Source organism: Saccopteryx leptura, chromosome 3 (assembly GCF_036850995.1).
Source record: "Saccopteryx leptura isolate mSacLep1 chromosome 3, mSacLep1_pri_phased_curated, whole genome shotgun sequence".
Lineage (NCBI taxonomy): Eukaryota > Metazoa > Chordata > Mammalia > Chiroptera > Emballonuridae > Saccopteryx > Saccopteryx leptura.
Genome location: NC_089505.1, coordinates 35,649,435 through 35,666,738, shown reverse-complemented (window position 1 = coordinate 35,666,738; position 17,304 = coordinate 35,649,435). Strand labels below are relative to the sequence as shown.

At 37.3% G+C, this 17,304-nt stretch overlaps 1 protein-coding gene and 1 non-coding gene across 7 annotated transcripts in view; one reads left to right on the top strand and one right to left on the bottom strand.

The window, feature by feature from the left end:
- The window catches only part of PTPRK (protein tyrosine phosphatase receptor type K), a 573,924-nt gene that overhangs the window by 73,627 nt on the left and 482,993 nt on the right, over positions 1 to 17,304 (bottom strand). The window lies entirely within an intron of this gene.
- Positions 11,787 to 11,862, top strand: TRNAP-UGG (transfer RNA proline (anticodon UGG)). The gene has a single exon. It is a non-coding gene; the product is annotated as a tRNA-Pro (tRNA).

Below are 17,304 nucleotides of genomic sequence, written 5' to 3'. Positions count from 1 at the left end.
GGTGCTGCAGGAGGTTCAGCAGCAGTGAGGTTTAGCATGTAAAGAGCAAACCTCCCTGAGGAAATGTTGCCTGGACCTAACAACAGATCTTTATTCCCTTGGATGATAAATATTTTTTAAAAGATTCACAAAGGTGTAGTAAGCCATTTCTTAGCTATGTGATCTCCCCAGAGAGAAAGCAGCTGGGTGTTCAATGTCTGAGCAAATAATGGGAATGGTGGTGAAGACACTATGGGATTTTTGAGAAGTGGAGGGGGAGGCAGATGTGGAGAATGTAGGAAAAGAATCAACAACACATTTTTAGTATTTCTAAACTATTTCCAGCTGTTCCCATTCCCTGAGGAGTATCTCAGAAAAGCACTACTGATTTTGGTACAGAGGGCAGCGCTTGGGGCCTGGCACAGACACCAGAGCTATGCTTTCATTTTGAAACTGGGCTTTGTGGAGGAATGTCTGGAGAGATGAAGAGATAATGGATAAATTGTGGTAGAGGGTAGCAATTGTTGAAGTCAGATTTAGAGCATGACAATCGCACTGACAAATCTATTTCCAAAGAGTTTAGGCCTACGTTGAAACGTTATGAGGTCATAGCTATCTTCCCAATTTGCATCTTGCCAGATTTCTGAGGATTTTAGAACAGCATGTGGCTGCTATTATTGCCTTAAAGTAAACTTGTTTTATTTTACTGAAGTTAAATGAAATGGTGGTTTTATATTTAATGGGAGATTTTGCATTGTAAGGTAAAATGGATAATTACATGGGAATAATTTTGTATACAGTATTGGGTCTGATCAGGGTCCTCTGAATGTCCAGGAGGATACAAACACCTCATTCATACAAAAAGACTCCTTTACATTTAGGATCAGCTCCTTGAATGCAGACCAGTCCTCCAGTACAACACATACCCTTGTTAATAACTGTTTAGAGAGTGTAACTAAACCATCACAATTCAAAATTATGTCATCTATATTATGTTTTTTATACAAAGAGTACTGTGTTTTTAGAAAAATCAACGGGAAGAAATATATTCACAGTTAATGCAATTAAAGTCTAATGTGTCTCATTATAAAGACAGCTAAGGCAGTCCAATCTACTTCCCCTGTCTGTTTTTAAAGTAATACAACTAGAAAAACTCTTAACATGCATTCAAATTGATAATCAATTTTTGATCAGCAGCATTTCAACCATCAAAGTATTTCGTATAAGCTTCCCTTTGGTAAAGAAAAAGAACCATTAAAATCTTCAAAAAATTATTTGCTGGTTTAAATTCTTGTATTTGCATCTTTAACAAACAAAATTGAGTTGTATTCCATCACACATGCAGTCATTCATAGTCAGTACAAAATTATTAAATATTCAGAGTAAATTAAATGAGTTGGCGAAGAGACTGATACAATACACACATACACACACACACATACGTTCTGCATTTTGTAAAAACTAGTCTTCATAGATTTAAAAATAAGCCATCAGAGTGTTCTAACACTTTTCAATGTTAACAGTTTCAACATTTAAACCTGTTAATGTTTTACAATTTCTCTTTGGAAAATGCAGTATTTGTGTCAGTTGCTATTTTTGTTTTGTATTTGACTTAAAGAAAAAGGACAAGGAAATCAGAGGTAGATGAGCAAGACTTGATGACTGAGACATGAACTGGAGTTATATAAAGGATTTAAGTTCTTAATAAATATTTGTGGATGAATTGAATGAAATGTTTAAATCAAAGTGGTATACAATAAAAAATCTGTTAAAGCAATCTATTGTGCTTCACAGCAATGTGAGAAAGATATTAGCAAAAATAAAGATGCAAGTGAGACACAAAGAGTAGTTTTGAAACTACTTATTTAATGGATGTGCTGGTTAAAGAAAATCCAGGAGGTTCTCACTTTCTGCTGCATTCAGCAAGTAGTTTCTGCCAATATCACTGGACACACCATGGCAACATGGTAATAACACAATAAAAGGAAATTCAGACTTCAACTTTATAATCTGCCACTTGAAGACATACTAACAAACATGCATGCCCAAGTGTAGCTCGGTTTGGCAGATAGTGACTTCTGGAGGCATCTATTCAATAGAAAATGTATTAGAAACATTTTGGTCTCCCAAAGATTAGCTTTAAGACCTTATAATATTTAGGAATAGGGGGACAAGTAGGGCAGTCTGCATTAATAGTTGTGGCATTTTGTGATTCTATATATAGTGACAAATATCAGCGTATACTTTTTGTCTTCTAGTGTGGTTGGGTCCAATCATTTAGGTAATTAGTTACATTTTATTTGAAGTATTTCCTTTAGTACTTTTTAAATATCAATGTAGAAAACATTATTGATGACTTTTGAAACTATATCTGTTGGTACAATGAATGGATTTTGTTTCGTGAGAGTGAAGGTCTTATAAAATAGTTATATTTGGGAACTAGTAGGGTTGGGCAAACCTCTGTTCCATAAACAAGCCTCAGACAACCAAGGCACAGAGAGTCCAAGGGATGTGGGAGAATATTCTGTGGTGGCCAGTTATATTTCTGGGAGCAGCTATATCTGGGAGATCTTTGGAGATATATACTTAATCTTTCAGATAACCAAACTATAAGATGGCTGTTAGCAACAAAATTATATACAGAACACTAATTTTACATGTAAGAAATAATTACCAAAACAAGATTTAAGTAATAGTTATTAGCCATAAACAAAAGAGAGGGGAACCTTCATCACCAGACAATTATTAGGAAAAAATATAGCATAGTAACTAGAATGTGAGTGCCTATAGGTCAGTAAGCATAACTTCTTCATCTCTGTATTCCTGAGATTGTTTATTCTTAATGCTCACCGCAAGTATTTAATAAAATAAGATTGACATAAATATGAGAAATAAAGAACAAAATGGCAAAAAATTATAAAGGAACCTTGAAAAGAACTACAAATCATCCTTAATTTTTTTTTTTTTTTTTTAGGAAATGACCTGATTTCCTTCCACTTTCTTCCTAACTCATTCTCCTACTTGTGTTTGGAAGTAAATCTTGATCACAGTGCTACCACTCCCATCATCCTTTTATTTTGGACTGATCAGAGTTTTCTGCCTACTTACAGTAAGCAGTGCTATATATCTGATCACTAGACGTAGGTCTCCATCACTGACAGATTCTCTTTGGGAGAAACAAGTGACATCATATAATAAGTTATTTAAGTCATTCCAGATAAAAGCTGAATTAGTTTACATCTCGGGAAATTTGAAACTGAAGTCTCCTGTCCTGATGTGCCTATACTTCCTGAAGAACAGTTAATTTAGGTCATTTTTTGATACCCTGCATGATGAGCAAGCAACTGTTTCTGTGAATGGATCCAAATAAAAACCCGATGCAAACATGGGGCAAGTCCGTCCTCTGGAAGAGTTACCGGATTGGGGCTCTGGAGTTCTCCGAGCAAGTCCGTCCTCTGGAAGAGTTACCGGATTGGGGCTCTGGAGTTCTCCGAGCAAGTCCGTCCTCTGGAAGAGTTACCGGATTGGGGCTCTGGAGTTCTCCGAGCAAGTCCGTCCTCTGTGAGAGTTACCGGATTGGGGCTCTGGAGTTCTCCGAGCAAGTCCGTCCTCTGTGAGAGTTACCGGATTGGGGCTCTGGAGTTCTCCGAGCAAGTCCGTCCTCTGGAAGAGTTACCGGATTGGGGCTCTGGAGTTCTCCGAGCAAGTCCGTCCTCTGGAAGAGTTATCGGATTGGGGCTCTGGAGTTCTCCGAGCAAGTCCGTCCTCTGGAAGAGTTACCGGATTGGGGCTCTGGAGTTCTCCGAGCAAGTCCGTCCTCTGGAAGAGTTACCGGATTGGGGCTCTGGAGTTTTCTGAGCAAGTCCATCCTCTGGAAGAGTTACCGGATTGGGGCTCTGGAGTTTTCTGAGCAAGTCCATCCTCTGGAAGAGTTACCGGACTGGGGCTCTGGAGTTCTCCGAGCCTCCTGCAGCATTTGCCCATCAAAGTTTAAGAACGTATATCTTAATATTTAGAAAATCCAGTATCCTATGACATTAAAAATTTCAAGAAATGTCTGGCATGATTAAAATTTTACTACATATTTATTTCAATAAAGTATTCAGATAAAAAAATAAAAAGAAGACAGTCATGTTCAAGATATCTGCAAAACTCATTTTGGTAAATACATATATTGTGATTATGATAACAGATTAGGAGATAAGCACATCACTGGCTAATTGGTCAATTCTAAAACAACTCCTCTGAAACCAGAAAAGAAGTCATCCATAGTACAGAAATATAAAATATTCTTCTATTTTCTCTATTATATATTACTTTAGATGACTGTACATATCATGTGAAAAATTAACTGTTTTAAAATTTTTAAAACAATTATTATAGTGAGGGAAGAACTGAAAGTTTTGCTTTCCAAAAAATTTCCATAGGTTTAAACAGTGATTACCAAATCCATATGTTCTTTTTTTTTACTGAATTTTTAAATTAATTTTAATGGGGTGACATTGATAAATCAGGGTACATATGTTCAGAGAAAACATCTCTAGGTTATTTTGACTTCGATTATGCTGCAATCCCATCACCCAAAGTCCAATTGTCTTCCGTCACCTTCTAACTGGTTTTCTTTGTGCCCCTCCCCTCCCCCAACCCCCTCCCTCTCCCCCCCCAACCCCGTAACCCTCACACTCTTGACCATGTCTCTGAGTCTCATATGTTCTTTATCAATAAACAGGATATATAGTTTAGATGTTTAACAGACATTATTATATTGAACACTAGAAAAGACTTCTATAAAACATCTGGTTAACAGAAGTCAAACTGAAATTAACTGATAGTGTGCATATTTTTCTAATTTTTTTTAGCTTGCTTATAGATCTTAGAAGAGATGCAAATTGTTACTTTTTTTCTGGAGAAATTTGAAATACTAGTCTATTATATGTATTTTTCTTTTATTTATAGTGTCACCCTGAATGCATCCCCCCACCCCGTATTCCCTTCAACATCTCCCTTGCCCCCCTCCCCACAGCTTCCTCTTCCCTTCCCTTCAGGTTTATCCCCTCCTATCATCCCCTTTTCCTCTGGTCCCTTTGATTCCTCCTCTGTCTCAATCCCGTTCTTCAGTTCACATTATTCATTGGATTCATTAAATGAGTGAGGTCATATGATATTTTTCTTTCTCTGCCTGGCTTATTTCACTTAACATAATAGTTTCCAGGTCCATCCATGTTGTCGCAAAAGGTAAGATTTCCTTCTTTTTCATAGCCCCATAGTATTCCACTGTGTATGTACCACTGTTTTTTAATCCACTCGTCCACTGATGGACACTTGGGCTGTTTCCAGATCTTCACTATTGGAAACAATGCTGCCAGAAACATGGGGGTGCATTTCTTCTTTTGAATCAGTGATGTGGTGTTCTTAGGATATATTCCTAAAAGGGGGATAGCTGGGTCAAAAGGCAGTTTCACTTTGAATTTTTTGAGGAATCTCCATACTGTTTTCCACAGTGGCTGCACCAGTCTGCATTCCCACCAGCAGTGCAGGAGGGTTCTCTTTTCTCCATATCCTCGCCAGCACTTATTATGTATTGTTTTGTTGTTGAGTGCCATTCTGACTGGTGTGAGGTGGTATCTCATTGTGGTTTTAATTTGCATTTCTCTAATGATAAGTGATGTTGAACATTTTTTCATCTGCCTATTGGCCATCTGTATGTCCTCTTTGGAGAAGTGTGTTCATTTCTTTTGCCCATTTTTTGATTGTGTTGTTTATTTTCCTGGTGTTGAGTTTTATAAGTTCTCTATAAATTTTGGTTCTTAACCCCTTATCAGACGTATTGTCAAATATGTTCTCCCATTGTATGGTTTGTCTTTTTATTCTGTTCCTATTGTCTTTAGCTGTGCAAAAGCTTTTTAGTTTGATATAGTCCCATTTGTTTATCCTGTCTTTCATTTCACTTGCCCGTGGAGATAAATCAGCAAATATATTGCTGCAAGAGATGTCGAAGAGCTTACTGCCTATGTTTCTTCTAAGATGTTTATGGTCTCATGACTTACATTTAAGTCTTTTATTCATTTTTAGTTTCTTTTTGTGAATGGTGTAAGTTGATGGTCTAATTTTTTTTGCAGGAAACTGAATTATATGTACTTTTTCATGATTGTTGTGACATTCATCTTGTTATTCTTCAAAGCATTATGTGAATTTTCAAATATTTTCTTTTACTATTAAAAAAATTCTTATAGCAGTGAATTTAAAAATCATTTTCCACACCTGCTTCTGACAAATGACTTATTCAAAGAATCCCAACTTACTCCTATGGGTACTCGTGCTTTCTTCTACTTTGATTACTTTTTGACACTTTTTTTTTTTTGATTGACTGATTTTGGAGAGACAGAGAAAGAAAGGGAGATGGGTTGGGGAGAGAGAAAAGCAGTTATTTGTTGTTCTACTTTAGTTGTGTGTTCCTTGGTCGCTTCCTATATGTGCCCTGACTGGGGATCAAACCCACAACCCTTGCTGTTTTGGGATGACGTTCTTACCAACTGAGCTAACTGGTCAGGGCTGATACATTATTTTTAAAGAATAAAAAGTACAGTTTTCACAAGTTTTAGGAATGTTCCCAATGTGAGAAAGTCTGAAGAATTCTGAAATCAGAGACTGTTAGAGATTAATAAAAGCATATCATAAACCAAGATGATTTGGAATCACTGCCAGGTAGGGAAATGAGAAAACACCACTATGTACTAAAAGATATTCCAAAGAAAACTAGAGTATATTTAGGCCTTCCCTAAGAGCCAGCCTTCAGTAAGAGCTTAAATATTCATTCCTAACTTTTTTTCTATTCCTTAACATGAAGCAAATTTTACAACATAAATTGAACAGTTAACTGTTCATGAGCTTGTCTCCTCATTCTTTATAGAACAGTTTTAGAACAAAATCAGTGGTATCATTGTGTAAATTATTTAATAATAAAACATAACAAAAATGTTAATTAACCATGTTTTTGCCCATTAGATAAGCAAAATTTAAACAGACTGGTAACAATTAGTAGTGATAAGAGTATAGAAACAAGCATTCAAATATAGTTTGAAATGTAAATTTGTATAATTAATTTTGACTGTAATTTGACCATAATTATATTAAAATATATAAATACCATATAACTTAGAAATACTGATTTTAGAAATTTATTCCATAACAGATGATTGAGATCTTAGCTAAGGATGTTTATTTATTTCATTGCATGTAATTGTAAGACATAGGAACTATATAAGTGTCCATCAATAGAGGAAGGATTAAACATACATCTATACAACATGGGATATCTGTATTTTCTAATTTGAAAATATGGCGAAGATATTTTAAGTTTAAAAAAGAAACAAGCGTCAGGCCACTATTTTAGGGTGAGAGCAATTTAAAAAGTTTTTGTCTATCTATAGGAATATACATAGCTCTATATAATTGCGAACTTGAAAAAGAGATCCTCATCAGGTTGGGTAAATACAAAAGATCGTGTATCTACAACTCATAAGTTATGAAGATAACTTTTATAAAATTGAGTCTAAAGCCTATAAAGTTTTCAGACAAGAATACATTTGTTTAATGGAGGTTATGACCAAATCTAAATTAATGTAAATCTATAACATGGACTTTAAATATTTTACCAGAATGAAAAGAGAAGCATTCTATTTCCAAGAACAGATCTTGGCAGAGCTGAGGAATCTCTTCTGGAGGATATCTCATGATTTAAGACAGATGTGGCTAATGACTATATTTACCCCAAACTCGCTCTGCATGCTAACTGCATACAGGTGTCATGCCCTCCATTCTACAACTGTCTTCCTAGTAGCTCAGTATCTGGCTTAGTGCCTGACCAAGAGTAAGCAGGTAATATATACACTCTGAATAGATGACCAAATTCTCAATGTTCAGCAGCTGGTAGAATAGTTAGATGTAGGAAAATTAAGCAAGGCACAAAGTTGTATTCAAGAGATGACTGTGTTCATCACAATGGTGTAAAATTTATATCTTTAAAAAATCAGACACTAATAATGTAGTTATTACTGTCATCACTTCTGAGAAGTGATATGGTAGGAAAGCCTTGAGAAAAGCTTAAATTACATAAGGTGATATCTTAGCTTCATACTCGTTACTTTTAATTTGCCTTCCTTATCTCTCTGCAAAAAAAATTTTTTTTTTTTCAGGGGCAGAGAGAGAGTCAGAGAGAGTGATAGATAGGGACAGACAGACAGATAAGAATGAAGAGAGATGAGAGGCATCAATCATCAGTTTTTTGTTGCGACACCTTAGTTGTTCATAGATTGCTTTCTCTTGTGTGCCTTGACTGCGGGCCTTCAGCAGACCGAGTAACCCCTTGCTTGGACCAGCGACCTTGGGTCCAAGCTGGTGAGCTTTTCTTGCTCAAGCCAGATGAGCCCGTGGTCAAGCTGGCGACCTCGGGGTCTTGAACCTGGGTCCTCGGCATCCCAGTCCAATGCTCTATCCATTGCGCCACCGCCTGGTCAGGCTGCAAAAATTTTATTATGTGCTGCAGTCTTTAGTATACAGGCAGTCAAGATACAAATGAGATAATTTCTGTAGGTTTGAAAATGTTTAAGTATTTATATGCACAGAAACATAAAAATAAATACTATGTTAAGATAAACATCTGTCTAAGTTGCATTTAAAGGTAAATGTACCTGTTCCAACTTACATACAAATTCATCTTAAGAACAAACCTGCAGAATCTATCTCATTTTAACCCAGGGACAGCTGGCACTGTTAGACCACCAATAATAAACCATATTTACTTCAACTATCTCTCCTAGTAACTGAACTTATTAGAAAAATAGTAACTAGTAAATACAAGGCGGGTTTTTATAAAGGAATCAGACCTGAGATAAAGTTTATCAGGGTGAGCAAAGGAAAGTCTTACTAATCCAGTGAAACCTTACCTCAAAAGCATAGCCCAATTGGATTTTCATCTGGGAAATAACAGCAGCAAATAGATCAAGAATTGGTTGTCTCAGTCTGACCAGGTGATGGCGCAGTGGACAGAGCATTGGACTGGGATGCCGAGGACCCAGGTTCAAAGCCCCGAGGTCGCCAGCTTGAGCGCGGGCTTGTTTGGTTTGAGCAAAAAGCTCACCAGCTTGGACTCAAGGTCGCTTGCTCAAACAAGGGGTTACTCGGTCTGCTGAAGGTCCATGGTCAAGGCACATATGAGAAAGCAATCAATGAACTAAGGTGTCGCAATGCGCAATGAAAAACTAATGATTGATGCTTCTCATCTCTCCGTTCCTGTCTGTTTGTCCCTGTCTATCCCTCTCTCTGACTCTTTCTCTGTCTCTATAAAAAAAGAAAAAAGAAAAAAAAAAGAATTGGTTTTCTCAAAGGCAAAGAGTGACATTTTTAAGAGGAACACGTGCAAAGCCAGGTGTTATTTGTAAATAACAGCAGTAGCCAGCAATTAAAACATCATCTTTCTGAATTTAGAATATGGAAGACACACCTGTACACACAAACTTCTATCAAGAAGAGTAGCATTGTTCTAAAAGGACAATCTATCTATTTACTTAAGTGTTATTGGTACTCAAACTGTGAACTTTGCTCTTACCAAGAATATATAATATAAAACATGGCAAGCATCACTTTATCACCTCCACTGCCAGATTTACAAGCATTAATTTCTGCATTTCCTTAAACAATGAAGTGGAAATATTAATTTCTTTACCAGTAAATTCAGTAACTCTTAAAAGGGCAAAAAAAAAAAAATGTAAGTAGTGAACAATATTCCAAAGTTCAAAGCTAGTTTGCAATCTATTAAAAATAGGATATGAAAAGTCTAGAACTACTGAGCTGTTTGGGTGATAACACTGAATTTCTGTCTTTAAAAAATAAAAACACACTAAACAATGTGGAATTTTTTTAACGTATTTTCACAAAATCTGAGAAATTTTTATTTTAAAACAAATTAAAAATTTTCCAAGATTTTTATAAAAAAAAATTGCTGTGATACGGAGTACATTATTTACTTTAGATGACTGATCACAAAAAATACTTTACTATCTAAAAGTTTTAAACACGTAAAATAATTTCCAAAATATATAATTTACTCTTTTCTTCTATCAATAGAGATCACTGTTCATTCAAGAAAGATGCAATTAACTTTCTACTCTAATGCCATTTATTTCGTTGAACAGATAATCTTTAAAGTAATCCACATTTCATTAAAAACTGAATAGAATGCATAATTTCAGATACTAAGCGAATAGGGGATAAAAACTACTTTGTCTATTACAGAGCGATAATCATAAACCAATGCTCTATAACACTCTGCAAATGCGTTTCAATGAGGCCAAACTGGATTTTAATCTTTTATCCCTACAATAGGATAAACAGAGAAAAAAGAGAGGCAAAGCTCATGATTCTGTAATACTGCAATAAAACTAATGTAATCTTTTGATGTGTGTATTCACTCCAAAGACCTGTTTTTAATTGCTAAGAACAAGAATTCTTTCATTTTTTAAAATTAATTTAGAATTTTCCTTCTTCAATATTAAAGGATTAAAATAGGGAATCTGCACTGCCAGTATATAAAGGTAATGATATCAACAAATAGCATATATATGTGTGTACGTAAATATATATATGTATTTGTGAGTGTGTATGTTTTGAAAAAGGTTGCACCTTCAACACTGCTTGGAAAGCTCTTCACCTCCATATCTAAGTTGATCATTTATAAACTTTGTTGCCCACATAACTGCAGGACACAACTCAGGTAAATTTCTGTCACATAACAAAAATTACCTTTCTCCAGATTCTGATAACATGTGCCTCATTTCCTTCAAGGCCCTTACTAGCAGAGACTTCAACATTTAGTAACAATCTGTGTAAGGCAATTTAGGCTTTGGTATCATGCTCCAAAGAATTCTTTGAGGCCTCTACCCACAGGTCAATTCCAAAGTCACTTCCATATTTTTAGATATTTGTTACAGTAGGACCCCCATTCCACGTGTCAAAACCTATATTAGTTACTTTTTATGCTGTAACAAATTACCACACGTTAGTGAGTTCAAAGAGCAAAAATGTATTATCCTACAGTTTTAGAGGTCAAAATTCCTAAATAAATCTACGGGACTAAAATTAAGATGTTCATAGGCTTGTTCCTTCTGGAGGCTCAAAGGGAAAAAAAAATGTTTGTCTTTCCAGCTTCCTGAGACTTCCTGCATGCCCTGGCTCATGGTCTCTTTGTCCTTCTGCAAATCATATCATCACTTCCATCCCTGCTTCTGTCGTCACATTTGTTCTTTGACTCTGAGCCTCCCACATGTCACTTATATAAACTGAGTCCACCTGTATATTTAAAGACAATTACCTTATCTCAAGATTCTTGAAATATTTGCAAAGTATTTTGCCATGTAAAGTAACATAACTACAGGATCTGAGGATGAGAACGTGGATATCTTGCCAGGTGGTGGGGGGTGGAGTGGAGAATGGGGAAACACTATTAAGCCTGCCATTATCTATTTTATATAGTATGATTCCCTAGAAATACTAACAGGCTCAGTGTTGATTGACAGTTTTGAAAAGTGATTTCGAAGAGAGATAACCTTATCACTAAGAGTCTTGCCATCTTTGCTCTGTAAGGTCATGCTATTTCTGACCCTTGCTCATAAATGTCTATGAAATGTTATACGAATAGAAGAGTTCTTTCATTCTCAGTCTCTTAAGGCAATATTCCAAGAACTAAAGCAATAATTTAGATTTTGCTGTTGATGAATGAAACCCTAAACTATAAAATTCTCTCCGATAGGGCCCTGGCCGGTTGGCTCAGTTGGTAGAGCGTCGGCCTGGCGTCAGAGGTCCCGGGTTCGATTCCCGGCCAGGGCACACAGGAGAAGCGCCCATCTGCTTCTCCACCCCTCCCCCTCTCCTTCCTCTCTGTCTCTCTCTTCCCCTCCCGCAGCGGAGGCTCCATTGGAGCAGAGATGGCCCGGGCGCTGGGGATGGCTCCTTGGCCTCTGCCCCAGGCACTAGAGTGGCTCTGGTCGCAGCAGAGCAACGCCCCGGAGGGGCAGAGCGTCGCCCCCCGGTGGGCGTGCCAGGTGGATCGCGGTCGGGCGCATGCGGGAGTCTGTCTGACTGTCTCTCCCCGTTTCCAGTTTCAGAAAAAATACAAAAAAAAAAAAAAAAAATTCTTCGATAAACAACTAGCATTCTGTTTGATGTTATCAGTCTACACAAACTACCAAATAAAAATCTGAAAATTGGTTTTTAATCCCATTCAATAAATGATTATTTCAGTGGACTTCTGGTGATCATAGTGCCTTGGATGACATGAAGATGGAAACTGAACATTTATAATTACTTAAATTGGTGGTTCTAGACCTGCAATGTGGAATGAGTATGGTATAATGAAAAAGTACAGGACATTGGTTTGTGATTCTATACTTTCAATAGTCTATTCTACTTTAGAAAAATCAAATTATTAATGAACAATAGTTTCCTCATCCATAAAATAAGGGCATGACTTAAAGCAAACTTACTAAAATTTTAGCATATAATCATTTTGTTAAAGAACTACTACATGAAATAGAAGTATTTTATTAATATGTTTATAAACACAAATTTACTTATTACCAATACCATTCTCATTACTTATTATAAAACCAGTCAGGGACAACATAGGAAGTGTTGAGTGGTAGATCTGAAATCCAAGCTTATGAGTGGTAGCCACAGTATTTAGAAATCTAATTATTTTAATAGGTTGCACATTATCAATACATGCAATCTCAAATGATACTATCAGGTTATTAACCCACTTTGCAATTTCTTGAGAGGTAGAAGAAGTTTTATTTTTATATCTTTTCAGAAATAAACTTAATGGAAAACCTTAAAGTAAGGCATTTGTTAATATAAATATTTTATATATAATAGGCTTGTGTATATAAACATGGCTTTTGTTTTGAAAAATAGTTTATTATAAAGTAAATGCTCAATCTCTAAAATATCTGCAGAATTAGTAATATCTTTGTAATGTGTTATTGTTAAAGAAATAAACATAACAGTAAGTAAATAAAATTCAACTGATTCCTTTAAACAGAGAATAGATTTAATAACTTGACAGAAATCTTCCATCAGTAGCTTTGTCATTTTTGAAAATTCCCTATCACATTAGTAGAATACTTAGTAGAGTATACCTACTAGCCTTTGATTTTTTTCAGTTCTTCATATGTATGACAAATTGCTCAATAAACTTCTCAAAATAAAGAGCTTCCATGTCATTTGCTCCCTCTGTTTACAGTAATGTAAATAATCTCTCAGCAGGGCTGTTGAGGACATGACATTGTGGGCATCACTCATTCAGAGTCGCCAGGAGTCAGCTGACTTGATCACACACATACTCTCTGCTCAATAGGGGCGAGGGTAAAAATGTATCTACTTTTTAAGCCTATACTCCTCATGAGAGAAAAGGTGAAAATTAAGAAAAAAAATTAATAACTCAGAAAAACTTTTTTCCCCATATTTTTGTTTCATTCTAAGAGTGTAGCACAATTTATATGGAAGGTAAGCAAAAGCTAATTGGAAAACTAAGTAGAGGAAAAAATTAATTTTTTTACTTTCTGCAAATTTTAAAAAGAAAATAAACACTTCAAATTATTTCTAAATTTTGTAAATAAAATTAAAAATGAGAAAAAAGACAACTGATATATAAGGTCTACCGGAAAGTTCTGTTTGTTTTTGGAATAAAACAAAATACAAATTTTTCTTACCATCAATAAACTTTATTAAATAATATAATTGCCATTATTATTAATGATTTCTTGCCAGCGTGAGGGCAATTTGTATAGCCCATTTTTGAAAAATGTTTTATCTTTTGATGTGAAAAATTGAACCAGTGCTTGTTTGATATCTTCTTCATTTTTGAATTTTTTGCCCTTCAAAAAATTTTGTAAGGACAAAAACAAGTGATAGTCGGAGGGTGCTAAGTCCGGGGAATATGGTGGATGCGACAGACATGCTTCTGTAGCATTTCTTCCTTGTTGAAATTTGTAAAAATTATAGTGGCATAAATGAACTTTATCAGTAGCCATGGGTACACTTATCGCTTCACACGTAAGACTAACGTGAATCAACTTTGTTTTAGTTAATTTGCTGCGTCAGTATATATACATTAAGTGATAAAAACAGAGAGGCACACATGCGCCAAATAAACATGTGCTCACATGTCGAAACTTGTGATAGAAACGGACAGAACTTTCTGGTAGACCTTATATAGTCAGGGTTTTGAAAGGAGAACAATTTGGACAACAACAATCATCTTTCATCCATTCATCCATTCCAAAGGGACTGACTGCGTTTATATTAAATATCAGACATGGACAAAAAAAAATAGAAGTAGATTGTCAGCTCATAAACTTTATAGTCCATCCAAACAGTCCTTCATTCTAAGGAATTTTTGAATAATAAACAATATGTATAGTCCTTAGCTTTTAAATCCACTGTAGAAATATTATGTTTTTTTTCTACTAGAGATTTTCAAAAGTTAAGGGGTATTTTAGTTTTGCAAACAGGTTGAAAAAGAATTGAATACCTGTTAATTACTTTAGTATAATGTAATAGAGAAAATACTTCTCTATATTAAAACAAATATACAATGCTTAGATCTTTGACAGAGCACTAGGAAATATTGGTGCTTTAACGGAGGTTAGTTCTAAGCCATGAACTACTCAGTTAAGCTTTATTAAAACTATACCTGTTCCTGGCTTGGTTGTACTTAGATATGCTTTCATTTTCCTCAGTTCCTAAAACATGAAACCCCAAATCAGATTAATTTTGAAAACTAGGACACAGACTAGTTCCCTAGTAGCAGAAAAGAGTGTGAGTACAAGCAAGAGCATTTAGAAGACATTCAGAGGAAAAACAATAAAGTTATGCATGCCAATTTAATTTTTCAGAGGGCTGGCAGTTTTCTCAAAGCTAATTCCATCCTAGGAACTGAAAAAAGCCACAACTCTACCAAGAATTTCTTAATAGCCAGAATAAACTATCACAGTTGACCCTAATCTCCATCAGCTTAAAAAAATGATATATAAGAATCTGAAAATTTCTTTCTGATGTTTTTTGCATTTCCTTCAATATATAGCTCACAAAATATTAATATAAAACATGTTGGCACAGGTTAAGAAATTATGGTTCGGATTTAGTCCCTGAAACCCAGTTATATATATTCTTTTTCTCTTCTTTCCTTCTTTCCTTCTTTCCTTCTTTCCTTCTTTCCTTCTTTCCTTCCTTCCTTCCTTCCTTCCTTCCTTCCATTTTTCTGAAGCTGGAAATGGGGAGCCAGTCAGACGCCCGCATGCACCCGACCGGGATCCACCCGGCACGCCCACCAGAGGACGATGTTCTGCCTATCCAGGGCGTCGCTCTGTCGCAACCAGAGCCACTCTAGCGCCTAGAGCAGAGGCCAAGGAGCCATCCCCAGCACCCGGGCCATCTTTTTGCTCTAATGGAGCCTCGGCTGCAGGAGGGGAAGAGAGAGACAGAGAGGAAGGAGAGGGGGAGGGGTGGAGAAGCAGATGGGCGCCTCTCCTGTGTGCCCTGGACCGGAATCGAACCGGGGACTCCTGCACACCAGGCCAACGCTCTACCACTGAGCCAACCAGCCAGGGCCTTATATATATTCTTTTTCTCTTCTTTCCTTCTTTCCTTCTTTCCTTCTTTCCTTCTTTCCTTCTTTCCTTCCTTCCTTCCTTCCTTCCTTCCTTCCATTTTTCTGAAGCTGGAAATGGGGAGCCAGTCAGACGCCCGCATGCACCCGACCGGGATCCACCCGGCACGCCCACCAGAGGACGATGTTCTGCCTATCCAGGGCGTCGCTCTGTCGCAACCAGAGCCACTCTAGCGCCTAGAGCAGAGGCCAAGGAGCCATCCCCAGCACCCGGGCCATCTTTTTGCTCTAATGGAGCCTCGGCTGCAGGAGGGGAAGAGAGAGACAGAGAGGAAGGAGAGGGGGAGGGGTGGAGAAGCAGATGGGCGCCTCTCCTGTGTGCCCTGGACCGGAATCGAACCGGGGACTCCTGCACACCAGGCCAACGCTCTACCACTGAGCCAACCAGCCAGGGCCTTATATATATTCTTTTCTTTAGCCCTCACCCTTGCTTTCAAATCATCCTCCACTGCAGTTTTAAATTCTGGAAGACATAAAAGACCAAAGTGCAATTTAAGAACTGAGATTAATGAGTTGTACTCAAGTTCAAGTTCATTTGTGGTAATTGTGGTGGAAATGAATTCAGTCAAATGGCTTCTATACACATGGTACAACCAAATGGAGCTTCCATGGTTTTACTGTAACTTTTTGACTGAACTAAGTGTTGTTTTTCTTGACATGTTTATTATTTTTGAATGTCTGTTCATTTGAAAAGATACCCTTATCCATCTGCACACTCAGAGAAAAGGCCAATGAAAGATTTAACAAAAACAACATGAGACAAAATTAAAATTATAAAAAAGATGGTGGTTTTCTTTTTTATAAACTACTCTTTATCCAGTAATAGGATAAAGAGAACAGATAGCAAAGAAAGGGAGAAAGAATAGATGACGTCAGAGTAATGGCAGGGTAGGAAGCGATACCGATAAATCTCCCCCAAAACTCAACAAGATCTTCAACCAGAAACAGAAAAACCTATACTTGGAGCCTCCAGATGCTTCGCAATACACCCAAAGGTATGGTCGAGTGAAAAATTGGCTAAATATACAACCAAACCCCGAAGGAAATAGGGAGTAAGAAATGCTCTGCCTTCCTCACTAACCTAAACAGGGCGGCTTTCTCTGGTAACTGTGAATATAGAAACTGAGGTGGGCAAAGGGGGTGAATAGATCCAGGCAGCGGCACAAACGGCCGAACCAGGCTGTGGCACGGAGATCCAAGCCGAGGAAAAACTGATCCTGTGGCAACCCGGGCAATACAAGCTAACACTCACGCCAAACCCAAACAAAGAAAGACAAGCGGGGCGGCCATTTTACCCGGTCTCCTGGTCGGCGTGTGCGCAGTTAGTGGGCGAGAGATTTCTTCCTAGGCCCCGAGAGTGGGTGCCCGTGTTGCCCCACGGAGAGGCAGGGTCAGAGGCCTTTCTGTGGGCCAAGGGCAGAGTCTCTGGGCAGCCCCAGCGCCCTGGGAAAGCCACGCACAGGAGAGAGTGAGAACTAATTCCAACGGTGGAGATTTTCTGTGCTGGAGGGGGTTTCACTCAGAGGGAAACGCGGCCGGCCTCATATCCTGGTCTGCGCGCGCAGATAGTGAATGAGAGATTCCTCCGAGTGCCTTGGCAG